The sequence below is a fragment of the Eublepharis macularius genome, chromosome 4 (genome assembly GCF_028583425.1).
Source record: "Eublepharis macularius isolate TG4126 chromosome 4, MPM_Emac_v1.0, whole genome shotgun sequence".
NCBI lineage: Eukaryota > Metazoa > Chordata > Lepidosauria > Squamata > Eublepharidae > Eublepharis > Eublepharis macularius.
This window is the reverse complement of record NC_072793.1, coordinates 167588357-167605909: the sequence shown is the minus strand read 5'-3', so window position 1 is coordinate 167605909 and position 17553 is coordinate 167588357. Positions and strand designations below refer to the sequence as shown.

General features: G+C 41.3%; 1 pseudogene; it reads left to right on the top strand.

The window, feature by feature from the left end:
• LOC129327782 (zinc finger protein 420-like) overlaps positions 1-14449 on the top strand; it is a 60504-nt pseudogene extending 46055 nt beyond the window's left edge.
• The last annotated feature ends 3104 nt before the right edge of the window (positions 14450-17553 follow it).

The window sequence follows — 17553 nt, the reverse complement described above, 5'->3', positions numbered from 1 at the left end:
ATAATCTGTGGGCTTGATGAGTCGTGCTACCCTTTCTGCCACATCCTGGATAGGTGCACCTGGTAGGCAGCATACCTCTGAAGACGACAGGTCCGGTTGGCATACTTTACCCTCTAGCCCTCTCAGTAGGGAATCCCCAATAACCAGCACTCGCCTTCTCCTATTTTGGGGAACAGACAGGAACCTTCTTGTGGGTGACATTTCCAGAACATGTTAGAGCTGAACTAAACATGACAGAGAATGCACAGCTCTTCCCAGCAGCAGCTCCATTTCTGGATTCTTCCTCCTCCTCCTGTTTGATGACAGCCCATCACAACCTCCTGCCGTGAGGAAGAGTTGTAGCTCAGTGGGTAGAGGCCCTGCTTTACCTCTTGGTGCTCTCGGACATGGTGCCAGAGACGTCTAGGCCGATGGTTCTGGGTGACTTCAACATCCATGCCGAATGTTCCACCCAGGGCTGGCCCGGAATGTCATTGTGGCATTGGCAGCCTTGTGCCACTTTCGCAGAGGGACAGGCCCCGCACATGAGAAAGGGCGCACCCTGGACTGAGTCTTTTGCGCTCAGCCTTTGAGGGAAGGTCTTTTGGGACTGGAGATTGGGCCTGAACCCATGGTCTGACCATTACCCACTGAAGGCAAGCGGGAATATGGCACTAAAACCCTGCAAAAAGGGGGGAAATGTTAAAATAGTTCTCCCCTGGAGGGTCATAGATCCTTCTGGATTCCATCCCAATTATTTAAAGTATCTTGACATCTTCTGACTCCTAAATCTGAAGCTTTACTGGGTCAAGAAAAGACAATTACTGTGACGCTTTTGTGATACCTGAAGTGGTCACCCAAATCCAACACCTTGTGTATAGAGACGTCCCTCTGCACATCTCCAGAGCGCAAACCAAATGATACCCTGGGGTGTGTGTGTGTAATGCAATTGCAGGGACCTGTTCCTATATATACTGGAGTCCCGTTATTGTGCAGTCTGCAGGAATGGGGGGGCAGCCAACTTAAAAAGGACGAAGGGCGTTTCTCAGCCCTCCTGCGTTACAACTTGATAGAATGGGAAATTAATTTCGCCTGAATGCTTCCAGAGAAACACGGAGCCGCTTTAAGCATGGATAATAGAAAGACTTAGTACAGCTACATACACAGAGGGTAACCAAGGAGGTTGGAACAAAAGAAAAATATGAAATATAAATTTGAGTGTAAGAGAGAAGAATAAAAATACTGGCATATAATTTAATTAATCAGGTAAAATGCATAAGTTAGATTTAAAACATCCACAATGTGGTTCAACATATAAGTACTAAAACCTTGTATATATACATTTAAAATCACTCATATACTGGTAATTTAGTATATTTCATCTCCAAATGCAGAGAACCAAAATCCAAAGGCTTTTTAGCCGAAGGTCTTCCTCAGTGGTTAGTATATCTCATAAACAATGCTCCTCCAATATAATAAATGAATCACAAAAGAATGACCTAGCACAAAAGGGACACTGAGATGTGAGATGCAACAGCGTGGAGTGAATTCCATTGAAATTCTCCCATAGAACTGCATGAACCATCATAAGGGCAGTTCATCAAGGCAGGAGTTCTTCCTTTGCCTATAAGTCTTATAGACAGTCAGCAGTATGAGGTCTAAGGTTCAAGATGGAGTGCTGGACATTGACCAGAAATTTCTTGGACAGGGGAGCCCAGTGGGCTGTTGGAAGAATGCCGATCGAGCAAGGCATCAGGGTGCTGCTGCTGCTGCTGAGTGTGGAGGTGTGGCATCCAGGCTGCACTGCATGGAAAGGACCAGGCAGCCCCACCCATCAGGAAAGCTGAGCAAGGCTATGGGACAGCTGTGGGGAGCCCCCGAGTCACAGGGATAGGCTCGTGGGCCCAGTGCTCCTCCCAAGGGGAAGGGAAGAGCAGCCCTGGGTGGGGGAGGAGGCTGGTGGGTGGAGCCACATCCAGGAGGCCCTATAAAAGGGGGGTGGGCAGGGCAGGCACAGAGGAAGCCGGATCCAGCCTAGGCAAGTGTGCGGGAGAGGAAACCAGGCTGATCTGGGGGGAGAGGGGGAGCAAGGGTGTTTGTAAGTCCATCCTCCCCTGTTCTGAGGACCACACCACATTCCTGGCAGAAAGGGCACCCTGGAGAGTGAACTTCCCCCAGGCACTGACCGCTTGACAGGCACTTGTACCTGTTGGATCGCCTCTCCCCCTATGCTCTGCCATGGCAAGTTTGCTTATTTGAACGTGGCCTTCTGCAGGTGAGCACCCTGCAAATGGGCAAGATCTGTAGCTGCCTGCACACTCTTTCTACAAAAAATGCACAACTGACTTATTCAGGGGGCTTTTCTACTCAGGTAATAGCACTGGGGTGTAAGGAAATGGTTGAGATATGCTTTAGTATAGTGACAGGGACTGTAGACTATACTACTGGGTACTGTCTGTTGATGTAGATGTGCTTCCATTGGATAATTTCTGTGCTGTCCAATATGCCATGTCCAATTACTTGTGTTTAGTTTCAGCAGAGTTTCATCTCTGTATTCCTGTATTTGAATGTATACTTCTTTTCTAATTTCTGCAATGCTTAGTCTATTGTACTGTTTATGGAATGTTGGAGTTGTTGATCATACTGATTTAGACTGTGCAAATTTCCGGGTCTCAGTGTGTAAGGTGAATTGTAAATAATATTATTAAAAAATAATAATGGTGAGTTCCCATTAAAACTAGATTTTTAAATGATCCTTATGTCTTAATATTTTTCCCTACCATGGAAGGATCTCTGATTCTCAAAGACAACCCTCTCTCTTGCCTGGAGAAGCAGGAAGAGGTGCTTGTTCAGGATTCAAAGGAGGCAGAACTTCTAGCAGGTACTTAATTGGTTGTGGAGCTCCTCTAGTGTCTAAACATCGGCATCCCATTTAATTTCACTGAGGACACGTGGATCTCCCACTCTGGGTTATCCACTAGGGATGTGTGATTTGGTTCCTGCAAACAGCTGGTGACGGGTCAAGGCTTTTTCACTTTGGGTGGTGGCAACTCTACTGGAGGAACCTAGGAATGGGAGAGGGGGAGAGTTGAGCAGCTGGTCTTCCTTAAGGGCAATTTCTGTGAGTGACAGGGGGTTCTGTTGGGCCTTGGTGGCTCCATTTGCACTGGGACACTTTTGGCCAGTGGCTCCTCTTGTATGTGTGGCTAAGGCTTCTGTGCCCCGGAGAAAGCATTGGTTTCTCCACCCCCAGGAAACAATGCAAAATGGCTGAGAGAACCTTCTTCAGGGTACGATAGAATCGGATCACATGGTCCAGTTCTCTTGAAACTTGGGGAGGGGTGTTTAATGGACGGGCAGTAATAACTCTGCAGTTTTGCTTGAAAATCGGCCCCCAGAAGGATTGCCTCATAGAGAATGGTGCATTTGAATAATTTTGGATTCAGGGGGTGTTGGGAAATCTGAATACAAAATTTGTATTTTTGTACCCGAATGTCTGGGATACTGATATTTATGGCCTTCCTGATACCAGAATCTGAAAAAGCACCCAATTTTTTTTAAAATTTTTATTGGATTAGAAATCACTATATTATTCATTACAATCAATTTCCTTTAAATATTCCCGTTCTAACCCCCTCCCTTTCCCCCCCCCTTTTGTTGACTTCCAACAGTTTTCCAACCCTTTTCCCCCTACTCATTTCAAACTTATTTTATTCTATTAAGCATATGCTTTCATTCTCTTCTAAACTTATTTATTATAACACAGTGCTATCTCTATTCCCCTTCCCATTTAACTTATCAACTAAGTATTATATTCCTGACTTATATTCTTTAATAATAACAATCATTTGTCTAATTTTTATGCTCTATAGTCTATCTTATTCATTCTAGTCTCGTCAATATGGGACAAACAATTTGTTCCTTATTCTACATAACTTTAAGTACTTCTATAAACATTGTATACATTCAATATAAGTCAGTAAGTCAATCAATTTAACTTATACTCTATATATTGCTCTTTACTTTCTTCTATCTTATATTCATTCTATTTTGATTATATAATATCTCCATTATACAATTATCTACCAGAAATAATCAATCAATTTGACCCATACTTTCTAAGTACTTATAAACTCAATATACATTTGGCATAAATCAGTCAATTTAACTCATATTCTATATGTTACTATATATTCCTTTCTACTTTTCTTATATTCCTTCTGTTTTAGTTATACAATTCCTCCATTACACAATTATCTGCCAGAAATAAAATTAATTAGTTTCTATCCTTATAGTTCTTATAATAACACCTCTATTACTTCCAGAGGAGTTAGCCGTGTTAGTCTGTAGTAGCAAAATCAAAAAGAGTCCAGTAGCACCTTTAAGACTAACCAATTTTATTGTAGCATAAGCTTTCGAGAATCAAGTTCTCTTCATCAGATGCCTGATCCGAACTGGTCAAATACCAGTTCGGATCAGGCATCTGATGAAGAGAACTTGATTCTCGAAAGCTTATGCTACAATAAAATTGGTTAGTCTTAAAGGTGCTACTGGACTCTTTTTGATTTTGCTACTACAGACTAACACGGCTAACTCCTCTGGATCTATGACCATGGAAAGCACTGCATTCAGCCGAATGGAGAGGAAATCCATCAACCTCATGAAGAAACTGGCACAAATACAAACAGACATCATCTTTCTTTCTACATGCAAAAGACTGGACATTCTACCCAAGGGACTTCGTGTGAGGAATCCATTGAAATCCACTTACTACACAGACTACAGTGAGAAACTATGCAACACCTTATCCAGGAAACTCTTAATTCACCTCATTGGACTGATGTACAGCAAGCAACAATGGATCAAGCAAGAGATCTCTGAACTAGACTCTTCCATGAAGTACACCCCTTCTGCACAGACCGGGAACTGGCAGATGTTTACCACAACCAGAGAAACTATTTATTGCAATCTATTCACTGAATTACAGAACAAGAAGGAGAAGAAATTCTCAAAACTCCTGCCTGCAACAGAGAGCAAAAACACTTTGGATCCACCAAGCAACATCATCAATCTTTCCAGTTACAAGCTGAGCCCAGCAGAGGAATCAGTCCTCTCATGTGGACTATCTTTTTGCCCAGCCAGACCCACACAAACCATACAACTTTGTGGAGACCTGGAGGCCTATTTTAGACGCCTAAGACTGAAAGAATTCTTCAACTACTCTGCTGAACAAAACGATGAACAAAGCACTGAACAGACACCATCACAGCAGCCTCAGAAGCCCCCCCCCCAACCCAGCAATACACAACCATCGTTACAAAACTCCAGGAAAAAGAATTCCACATGGACACCCCCTGAGGGCCGTAACTCCTCATTGGACTTTTACATTGAATGCTTCCGTAGACGTACTCAGGCTGAGATAATTGACAAACAACAACACCTAAAGCAGAATCTCAGCCGTGGAGAAAGAGAGGCCATAAACAGCCTCCAAAATAATTCTGGCATCGTAATCAAGGAAGCTGACAAAGGCGGAGCAGTTGTCATCATGGACAAACAAAATTATATACAAGAAGCAGAAAGACAACTCTCCAACACAACAGTCTATAAAATACTACCTTCTGACCCCACGGAGCAATACAAAAGGGAACTCAATAAAATATTAAAAACACTCCCCATGGACATACAAGAATGCATCCATATGGACACACCCCAGGAACCACGACCAGGAAGATTCTACCTACTACCCAAAATCCACAAACCAGGTAACCCAGGACGCCCAATTATTTCAGGAAAATGCACCATCACAGTAGGAGTCTCGGGATACATGGACTCTATCCTCAGGCCCTATGCCACCAGCACACGTAGCTACTTACGGGACACCACTGACTTCCTCAGGAAAATACAGTCCAACAACCTACCAGATGACACCATCCTAGCAACCATGGATGTGGAGGCCCTGTACACCAATATCCCACATGCAGATGGACTGCAAGCCATACGGAATATTATCACGGACAAAACCACAGCACACCTCGCCACTGAACTTTGTCACTTTGTACTCACTCACAATTACTTCGAATTTGGTGACAACTTATATCTACAGGTTAATGGCGCAGCCATGGGCACACACATGGCACCACAATATGCTAACATATTCATGGCGGACTTGGAGCAACGCTTCCTCAGCTCCCATCCACTGGAACCACTACTATACTTAAGATTCCTGGATGACATCTTCATCATTTGGACCCATGGGAAGGAAGCCCTTGAGAGATTTCATCAGGATTTCAATAACTTTCACCCTACTATCAACCTAAGCCTGGACCACTCTACACAACAGGTACACTTCCTGGACACCACTGTACAACTACATAATGGACGCATAAATACCACCTTATACCGGAAACCAACAGACCGATACTCATATCTACATGCCTCCAGCTTCCACCCTAAACATACCACTCGGTCTATTGTCTACAGCCAAGCCTTACGTTACAACCGTATCTGCTCCGATGCTCTCGACCGAGACTCACACTTAAGAGATTTACAACAAGCATTTTTGAGACTACAGTACCCACCAAATGAAGTGAAGAAACAAATCAACAGGGCCAGACTAGTACCCAGAAACAGTCTGCTCCAGGACATACCTAAAGGAACTAACAACAGAACACCACTGGTTGTCACCTATAGCTCCCAGCTCAAACCCATCCAACGTATCATCAGGGAGCTACAACCCATCCTGGAAAATGATACCTCTCTCTCAGAAGTCCTGGGTGGAAGACCTTTCCTTGCCTACAGACAGCCCCCCAATCTTAAACGACTTCTCACTTACAATCATGAATCGGCCAGCAGAGTCACCAGCACAGGTACCAGGCCCTGCAACAGACCCAGATGCCAGCTCTGCCCCTATATCTACCCAGGGAATACAATTACAGGACCCAATGGCATCAACTACACTGTCTCTGGCTCTTACAGCTGCTCATCCTCCAATGTGATATATGCCCTCATGTGCCAACAATGTCCTTCTGCTCTGTACATTGGACAAACCAGCCAACCTCTATGCAAAAGAATAAATGGACACAAATCTGACATTAGAAATGGAAACGTCCAAAAACCAGTGGGAGAACACTTCAATCTACCAGGACATTCCACCAAAGACTTAAAAGTCGCTGTGGTTCAACAGAAACCCTTCAAAAACAAAATCCAACGGGAGGCTGCTGAATTGGAATTCATATGCAAATTTGACTCTGTCAAGCTGGGACTGAATAGAGACTATGAATGGTTATCACATTATCACAGGTAACAGATTTCCTTTACAGAGGCGTGGTCTGGGGGAGCCCAGTGACGCCTGGTGTGGGCTTTGTTTGTCAATTATCTCAGCCTGAGTACGTGTGGGCTTTCGGGGACCACAGTTCTCTTTGTCAGATGCAGCTGGCAGGGAGAGCTGTGGTTATCGAGGACTTATACTACATAGGAATTGGATACTTTCACTGCGGCAAACTAACACGGCAAACTGACTCCACACCAAAAGGAGATGTTTACATTTACAAGCAAAGGAATGTTTTGATTGCCTTCACACTAATTGCATCCTGTCCTCTTGTGATATATGTCCCCTTCTTTCCCCTCCCCTCCTCTTCTGTATTTGACCAGTTCGGATCAGGCATCTGATGAAGAGAACTTGATTCTCGAAAGCTTATGCTACAATAAAATTGGTTAGTCTTAAAGGTGCTACTGGACTCTTTTTGATTTTACCTCTATTACTTAATACTATATATAATAGTCAAATAAAATCGTTGCTTAGAATTTCCCATTTAACTTTCCTCCCCCCGGTAAAGTCACTTCCCTCTTCTTTTGTTGTATTTCAGTAATTTTCAAACTGCCACAGTTCTCCTCCCACTTCCCATTTTTTCACCAAATATTGCTTCAACTTTTCCCAATCCATGTTAAACTGTCCTGGATCAAGGTCTCTCAGTTTCCTTGTCATTTTATCCATTTCTGCCATGTACAGCAATTTGTAAATCCAGTCCTCGATAGTTGGCACTTCTTGTACTTTCCACTTTTGCGCATACAAAAGTCTAGCCGCTGCTGTCATGTAAAATAACAATGTCCTGTATTGTGCTGGAATATCCTCCATTCCCAAGTTCAGTAGCAAGAGTTCTGGGTTCTTATTAACTTGAAATTGTAAAATCTCACTTATCACTCTTATTATTTCCCCCCAGTACTGCCTAGCTACCTCACATGTCCACCACATGTGGTACAAAGACCCTTCATGCTTTTTACATTTCCAGCATTTATTAGACATATTCGAATTCCCTAACGCAATTTTCTTTGGTGTCAAATACCAACGATAAATCATTTTGTAAACGTTCTCTTTAATGTTAGTGCATGTCGTGATCTTCAATGTATTCTTCCACAAGTATTCCCACGCCTCCATTGTTATTTCTTTATTAAAGTTTATAGCCCACTTCACCATTTGCACTTTAACTGTCTTATCTTCTGTGTACCATTTTAGCAACACTTTATAAGTCTTAGAGATTTCCTTTTTATCCTCTTGTAAAATTACCTCCTCTAATTCCGAATTCTCCATTCTTACCCCTCCTTTCGCACAGTCCGAGTTATAAAGATCTCTAATCTGTCTATATTGAAACCAGTCATAACTTGGAGACAACTCGTCTTGCATCTTTATTCTTAGTTTGGAAAATTCTGTTCGTGTTATCTCCTTATATGTTAAACACTGTTGTTCATTATCGACAGTTCTCGGATCTATTACTTCATAAGGAACCACCCAGGAGGGAATTCCTTCCTGTAGGTAATCTCTATACTTCTTCCAAATTGTGAAGAGGCTTCTCCGAATGTAATGGTGTAAAAACATAGAGTCTGCTTTTACTTTGTCATACCACAGATAAGCATGCCATCCAAATATTTTTTTATATCCTTCTAAGGCCAGTAGTTTGCGGTTTTTGAGCGTCATCCAGTCTTTCAGCCACACCAAACAGATTGCATCGTAGTAGAGTCTTAGATTGGGCAGTTGCATTCCCCCTCTCTCTTTTGCATCTTGTAATACTTTCATTTTCACTCGAGGCTTCTTGCCTGCCCAAACAAAGTCCGATATTTTCCTCTGCCATTTTTCAAACTGCTTAGAGTCCCGAAAAATTGGTATTGTTTGTAACAGAAACATCACTCTTGGCAGCACATTCATCTTGACTACTGCAATTCTTCCCAACCATGACAAATTCAATCTATTCCATTTAATCAAATCTTGCTCTATCTGAGTCCACAGTTTCTCATAATTATTTTTGAATAGATCTATATTCTTTGCAGTCAGTTCAATTCCCAAATATTTCACCTTGCTTGTTACTTCACAATCTGTTATTTCCGTTAATAATTGTTGTTTTTGTTTGGTCATCTTTTTACATAATATCTTGGACTTCTTTTTATTTACATAGAATCCTGCCAAATCTCCAAATTCCTTAATTTTCTCTATTACCTTTGGCATATTCTCAATTGGATCTTCCACAATTAGCATTATGTCGTCCGCAAATGCTCTGACCTTGTAGGAAAAGTCTTTTATTTTTATTCCACGGATTGCATTATCTTCTCGAATCTGTATCATCAATATTTCCAAAACCAAAATAAACAACAGTGGAGACAACGGGCAACCTTGTCTTGTACCTTTAGCTATGGTCAGTTTCTTAGTCACCTCGTCATTCACCACAATTGCTGCACTCTGGTCTCTGTAGATTTCTTTCACTGCTCTTATGAATCTTTCCCCCATTTGTAGCTGTTCCATAGTGGCAAACATAAAATCCCAGTTCAAATTATCAAATGCTTTTTCAGCGTCCACAAAGAAGAAACCAACCTCCTTATCACAACGCTTGTCATAATATTCAATAGCATTTATAACTGTCTTTAATTGTCTTTAATTTGTCTGTTTGGTAAAAAACCAGCTTGTTCCTCCTCAATAACTTCGGAAAGCCATCCCTTTACTCTTTCCGCCAATATCTTCGCAAAGATTTTATAATCATTATTAAGTAGTGAAATAGGTCTGTAATTTTTAACATTAGTCAAATCTTGTCCTTCTTTGGGGATCAATGATATATTAGCTTCACTCCAAGTATCAGGAATCCTTTGATCCCTCAAAACACCATTAATGACTTCTTTTAGGAATGGCACCAGTTCATTGACCATTACCTTGTAAAATTTGGCTGTAAGTCCATCAGGTCCTGGCGCCTTTCCCAGATTTGTTGACTGTATTGCCTTCCTTATCTCTTCCTCTGTTACTTCACTGTTCAGTTTATCTCTCCATCATTCCGAAATTACTGGGAGCTTCATTTTCCCCAAGTACATCGCTATTGAGTCTTTATTCACTTCTTTTTTGTTGTACAGTTTAGCATAAAATTTGTAAAAGGCTCTGCTAATAGCCGTCTGTTCCAGATATACTTTATTGTCCTCACATATTTTATTTATTGTCTTCTTTTCCTTTCTTTTCTTCAATTGCCACGCCAAATATTTCCCAGGTTTATTTGCACCTTCAAACGACTTTTGGTTCATTCTCTTAAGATTCCATTCCAGTTCTTTATTATTCATTGCCATCAGCTGCTCTTGAAGGATTTTAATATCCTGGTATATTTTCTTTTTCCCTGGTCTTTTCTTTAATTGTATTTCTTTGGCTTTTATTTTCTCCATAATCTCCTGTCTCTTCTCCTCTCTTTTTTCCCTAGCTCTTCCATTTAAGTCCATTAGTATACCTCTAATTACTGCCTTATAGGTATCCCATACCTTATTAGTTGGTACTTCTCTATTAATGTTGTGTTGTATGAAGAACTTAGTTTCCCTTCTCAACATCTCCATATTTTCTCCCTCTTGTAACAAGTCCTCATTTATTCTCCATCCTTTCCTTTTGGTTCTTTTTCCAAACTTCCACATAATTGGATTATGATCTGAGCCTACCATGGGCATTATTTCTACGTCCTTAGTCCAAAGCGTTAAGTCTTTTGAGGCCCAGATCATATCAATTCGTGATAACGTAAAGTGTCTCGCAGAGTAAAACGTATATTGTCTGCCTTTAGGATTCTGTCTTCTCCATACATCTTCCAAAATTTCCTGTTGCATTAATACAAAAAAAGTCTTTGGTAATAATCCTCTTTTCTTTTGTACAGTTAGTGATTTTTTGTCCTGTTCCAAGTTTGTAACTCCATTGAAGTCTCCTGCAAGAATTATCTGGTCGTAAGAAAGTTCATCTAATTGCTTCCTTAAATCCTCAAAGAAGCTTTCTTTTGCTCCATTAGGTGCATAAATTCCAATCACCAACACTCTCTTTAAATTCCATGTACATTCCACTGCTAAAAATCTGGCTTCCACATCTCTCATCACTAATTTTGGCTGTAGCTCCTCTTTTATATACAATGCCACTCCCCTTTTTTTCTTTTTTGAGGCCGCTACAAAGTCATTGCCCAATTTGTTCAGTTTAAGATATTTTACATCCTGCTTTCGGATATGAGTCTCTTGCAAACACACAATATCACATTTTTGTTTTAATAGACAGTGGAAAATACTTTTTCTCTTATTCGGTGAGTTAAGTCCATTTACATTCCAAGATAACACTTTACACTCCATATTCATAACCTTGTTGTTGGTAAGTCCTTTTCATTGTCCCTCAAAAACTTTTCCATTTCTAATTCAGATCTGATGCGCTTTTTCACTCCTCCAAATTCAAAGGACACTCCTTCTGGTAATTCCCATCTGTACCTTATTTTCATGTCCTTCAGAGACTGGACTAAGGCTTTGTATTTTTTCCGATCTAGCAACACCGATCTGGGTAACTCCTTCATAATAATAACCGTCTTGCCATCAACCTCCAATGGTTCTTGAAATTGGTTACTCACAATCATTTCTCTTATATTTCTAGACGTAAATTGCACAATCACGTCTCTTGGTAATTTCCTTTGGGTCGCAATTCTTGAATTTATTCGATACACCACATCTAGAATAGCCACAGTTTCCTCCTCCTCCTTTCCCAGGTATTCAGCTAACACCTCGGTAATCTGTTCTTGGGCCGTCTTTCCTTCTACCTCCGGCAAACCGCGAAACCTCAGCTGCTTCTCCATATGCTTGCTCTCCGCAACTGCCATTCTTCCCCTCATCACCCTCATCTCTGTTCGTTGCGTGTCTGCAAGGTTCTCCACCGCATTTTCCACTACATTGACTCTTTGCTGTGTCGCCTGCAGGTCATTTTGTATTGTTTCCCTTCCCTTCTTCACTTCTGCCAGTTCATTCTTTACTGTCTCTTTAACCTCTTTCACCAGCTCAGGTTTCATATCCTTGAGTTCTTTTTTAAAGCGCAGATCCCTCTTTCCAAGTTGTGGCATGACGCCATCCACTCCTGTCCGGAACTGAACCCTGAAAGAGATGATGTTCCTTACATGTTGATTGTTGTACAAGAATGGCTCCTTCCGGATTTCCTTGTCACGTTGGAGTCGTGGGTTCATGGAAAGCATTTCTGCCCAAGAAATACTGAGAGGCCAGTTGCCCTCTCCCCCTCCCTTCGAACTTAATCTCAGGAAAGAAAGGAGGCCTCATATTTAGCCAGCTGGGTGCTCTTTTGGAGAGTCCTTAGAAGTAACTGCAGAGAAATAAAACAAGGTTTTTGCCTGGAGATTGCTGAGGGTTTAGTGGCCTCTAGTTCTCATTGGGGAAAATATTGCTTGGTAATTGCTGTCTTTTATTCCATCAGGGCATGAGTGGGAGACAAAGAGTGGCAAGGAACCAGGAGGAATGCCTGTGGCAAGAGTGGAGGATGTGGAGGCAGAAGAGGAACCTGGGAAACGACGTTTAAGGAAGAGACAGCTGAGAAGGAAAATGGAAGTCCATTGGGTGCAGAAGAAGGATTTGGCTGCCTCTCAGTGCAGAACCTTGCATACGATCCCAGGCCATGAGAAAATACAGGACAAAAAGAGAAGGAATAAATGGTTTGTGAATGGGGAACGGTTCGCGTATCAATCGAGGGTTATGAAAAAACAAAATATTCAAACAGGAGGAAAGCCCTATCGATACTTGGAGTGTGGGAAGAGCTTTTCTCAGAATGACAATCTTAAGTTTTACCAGAAAATTTACAAAGGGGAGAAAGAATATAAATGTTTGGAGTGTGGGAAGTACTTCTTTCGGAACGACAGTCTTATTTCGCATCATAGGGGAAAAGCCGTATAAATGTTTGGAGTGTGGGAGGAGCTTTACCCGTAATGGAAACTTTACTGCACATCAAAGGATTCACACTGGAGAGAAGTCATATAAATGTTTTGAGTGTGGGAAGAGCTTTTCTCAGAATCACAAACTTACTGTACATCAAAGAATTCACACAGGGGTGAAGCCATTTAAATGCTTGGAGTGTGGGAAGAGCTTCTTCCGGAATGGGAGTCTTACTTTGCATCGGAGGAGTCACACAGGGGAGAAGCCATATAAATGTTTGGAGTGTGGGAAGAGCTTCTCTTGGAAATGTGATCTAACTGTACATCAAAGGATTCACACAGGGGAGAAGCCATATAAATGTTTGGAGTGTGGGTAAGGCTTCTCTCGGAATCATCATCTAACTGAACATCAAAGGATTCACACAGCAGAAAAGCCATATAAGTGCTTGGAGTGTGGGAAAAGCTCTCGGAATCACAACCTTTCTTCACATCAGAAAAGTCACACAGGGGAGAAGCCATATAAATGCATAGAGTGTGGAAAGAGCTTCAGTCACAGTAGCGACCTAAGAGTACATCACAGAGTTCACACATTGGAAAAACCATATGAATGTTCTGTTTGTAGCAAGAGCTTTTCTCATATATCTGTCCTTATTCAACATAAGAGGGTGCACACAGGGGACAAGCCTTTTCAGTGCTCAGATTGTAGCAAGTGCTTTTCTGATACATCAGGCCTTTCTCGACACAAGAGAATTCACACAGGTGAGAAGCCATATAAATGCTTGGAGTGTGGAAAGAGCTTCAGTCAAAGTAGCAGCCTTGCCTCACATAAAAAAATTCACACAGGGGAGAAGCCATTCAAATGTTCAAATTGTAGCATGGGTTTTTCTTGTAGATCAAGCCTTACTAAACATTACAGAATGCACACAGGGGAGAAGCCATTCAAATGTTCAGATTGTAGCATGGGTTTTTCTTGTAGAGCAAACCTTACTAAACATTACAGAATGCACACAGGAGAGAAGCCATTCAAATGCTCAGATTGTAGCAAGAGCTTTTCTGTTAAGTCAAGCCTCATTGAACACAGGAGAATTCACACAGGGGAGAAGCCCTACAAATGCTTGGAGTGTGGGAAGAGCTTTTCTGGGAATAGCGGCCTAAGAGTACATCAGAGGATTCACACAGAGGAAAAGCCGTACAAGTGCTTAGAGTGTGGGAAGAGCTTCTCTGTGAGCAGCAGCCTAAAAGTACATCAGAGGATTCACACAGGACGTAACTGTATAAATGTTTGAAATGTGGAGAGAGCTTCTGTCGGTTAAACAAAAACATTTGTATGGCCTGCTGCCAATATGGCTTCTCCAAGGGAGAGAATAATATGATAGATCTCAGGCACCCCTACCAATGTTCTCAAGACTTCTGGAGTCTTCTGCTGTCAAAGTTTCACTTTCATTTGTAGTGTTTGCTCCTCACTCCTCATACTTCGCACTTAACATCACCTTATCCAAATCTGTTCCATATCTATTCTTGAAACTTAATCACTTAAGAGGTAAGGGGTTGATTATGTGTACATAGATTTGCAGAGGAACAATAGGATTGAGGTCTATTTCTCAGCACTAAATGTTTATTTTAAAACATTACAGTTAAGAAAAGGCATGTTATTTGTGCATATAGAAATTCAGTTTCGAAAACTGCAAAACCAAGTATCTGTGATGGTGTCCTCTAGATAGAAAAGTTACCCATTAATCTTACAGAAACCTCTGGAAGAACATGACAATAGGGCCCTAATGAATGAATTAATTGAATTCATTTATAATTTTTAAAAACATTGTATGAATATACAGTCTCGTACTACATAATTCAGAATTAATCCTTATGTCATAATGAAAAGCCTTTGAGGTATAATGTATCTGAAATAGAAAACTAACTTTAGTTAGATTTTAACTGAAAAAGCATTTCATCGCACAAAATTTAAATTAAAATATCTATATTAAAATTTAAATAACCAATTTTATTTTTTTAAATCAACTTGTATCCACCTTCCTTCTTTCTTTTCCCAACTTTTCCACTTCTTCTCCACTGTAACTTTGCTTTGGCTATTATGGATGTGGTTGTTCTCCATTAACAGTTTGATTCAGCATTGCCTATTTTTTTATCTTTGTTTTTTCTCTCATTTTTCTTATTTAATTTGTTTTATTATATGCTCACTCCTTATTCCTGTGTGTAATATTGTATGTTGTGTATGTGGTTTAGATGGTGGGCTTTTTGTTGTTGTTGTGTTTGTCGTTATGCAGTTCTCCAAATTCCAGTTTTAACTGGCAAGATGTAAATGTGACTAATGGATAAAACACTAAACATTTTTCTCAGCAGTTGGTATCTTTATTATTGGCTTGAGCCTGTATCCACATAGCTGAGTGACTATCCAGAGTAGAAGACAATTCAGCAGGCTGACCAAAAAATGTTTTGTCCTTTGAAAAGGTATGACTCTTTCACAAGACAGAACCTTTATTGGCATAACCATGACAGTGTCGCTGTATGACTCTTTCAGAGTTCACACTCCACAGTGTTCTGAGCATGGCAGCTACATAAAAGGAGGAAGCCGTAGGGCTGGGACTCATACAGAAATGCAAGGACCAGCTGTTTGGTGCTTACTCCAGGTTGTCATGGTTTAAATGGACTTTCATTTGAGAGCAGAACAACGTCATACAGTGAAGGGCAGATTATCCCTTCTGTTCCATTCCACTTTTCCTACCCAAAACGACTGCATTGGGCTTCAATCCACAGTACCTGAGCTACCTGCAGGAGAGACAAAAGGCATGGAGGAAGAATCCCCCTCCTCAATCCTGGAGAGCCACATTGCCCAGGAATTGTCCAGCATTCCATACCTACCACCCACAACACCGAGGTGGCTTACAGCATTCTGCAAACTATGTAAAGCAGAACTATTGAGGAATGCATTTAATGGTAATAGACCTGTATTAGTAGAAAAGGCACTTTTATAAAGGCATGAGGACGATGAACTTTCTCTTGGAGAGTTAAGAGTTTCACCAACCCACACCTCCACCATTTCCTTCCCTTTTCCTGGTGTATGGTGGGCAGGGGAAGGGGAAAGGTGCCCCATCTGGAATACTGAAATTCATGTTTGTACTGAGATGTTATTGTTTTTATCCATTATAATTTATTTATGATTGTAACCCACCCTGAGCCTGCTTTTGGGGAGGGCGGGTTAAAAATCTAATCAATCAAATCAATCAGTCTCTGTGTATATATTATGTATTATCTGTTTGATGAATGTAATACTATCTATCACTATGTTATTTTTATATTTACACTAGCTTGATACCCGAGCTTCACTATGATATTTAACTACTTTAAATCCAGTTATAATATGTATGGGTATGTAACATTTTTTGGTTTGTGTTTTTGGGGTTTTTTTAGTTGGTTGCATATTTCTTTGCCACATCTCTAAGTTGCTTCCTCCTTTTAGTGTCTGTGTATCTTGCATGATGTCTGTCAGGAGGCTTCTTGGGGGAAGTAGGAGGTGACGGCTGCGAGAGGTGTGAAGTAGACTTGGACTGAGGGAGAGGTGGTGTGGTGGGTACTTTGGCAGGTTCATGTGAGAGGTTTGCATTGAAATGGCCCCTAGAAAGGTTGTGTACCATCTCCCCATGAACATTTAAAAACTTAGTTACTATGCTGACTTTTATATAAAATCCCTGTTCAAGAGTCTTGTACCATCTTTCTTCAATTGCCTGCAGTTTCCTTGACCTGATTCTTACCTCAAAACACAGAGTTCCACAGCTAACTAATCAAAGTGGGGTGGGGGGAGCAAGCAGGCAGGAGCCTGCCAGCCCCACAGGGAGATTGGCAACCCTAGTGAACTTTGAGAGGAAGACTGGGTGGTGCATTTGACCTCAGGACACATTCAATGACTCCCAATAGCAACATATACAAATGACCTCTGTATTCCAACTGTCTCTGGGGAGGTGAGGTGTGGAATGTTGTGAGCCCTAATCAGCCTGCATATGCAAATGACCTTGAATGGCTGGGCCTATCAGGGAAGAGTGGCTGAGCTGGAAGTGGACAGGCAGGCAAGCAGGCAGTAGCCTGCCAGCCACACAGGGAAGCTATATCCCTTTGGGAAAACACATTTTACCCCTTTTCACCTCTTTAGAGGGCAAATTTATTAAAATCTCTTCTTAGTGATGTTTATATCATTCATATTTCTAGGTCCAGGGGTTTGGGATGGGCGTTGATGAGTCAGTCTGGGCACTTGTCTTTATATACATAGCTAATACTGTTTTTCATTGTTTAACATACCTTATCTGATGCTCTGTACTTTGTTTCTCTTTGCTGTAATCCTAGTCCTATTACATCACTTATTAGATCTCTCTGTCTT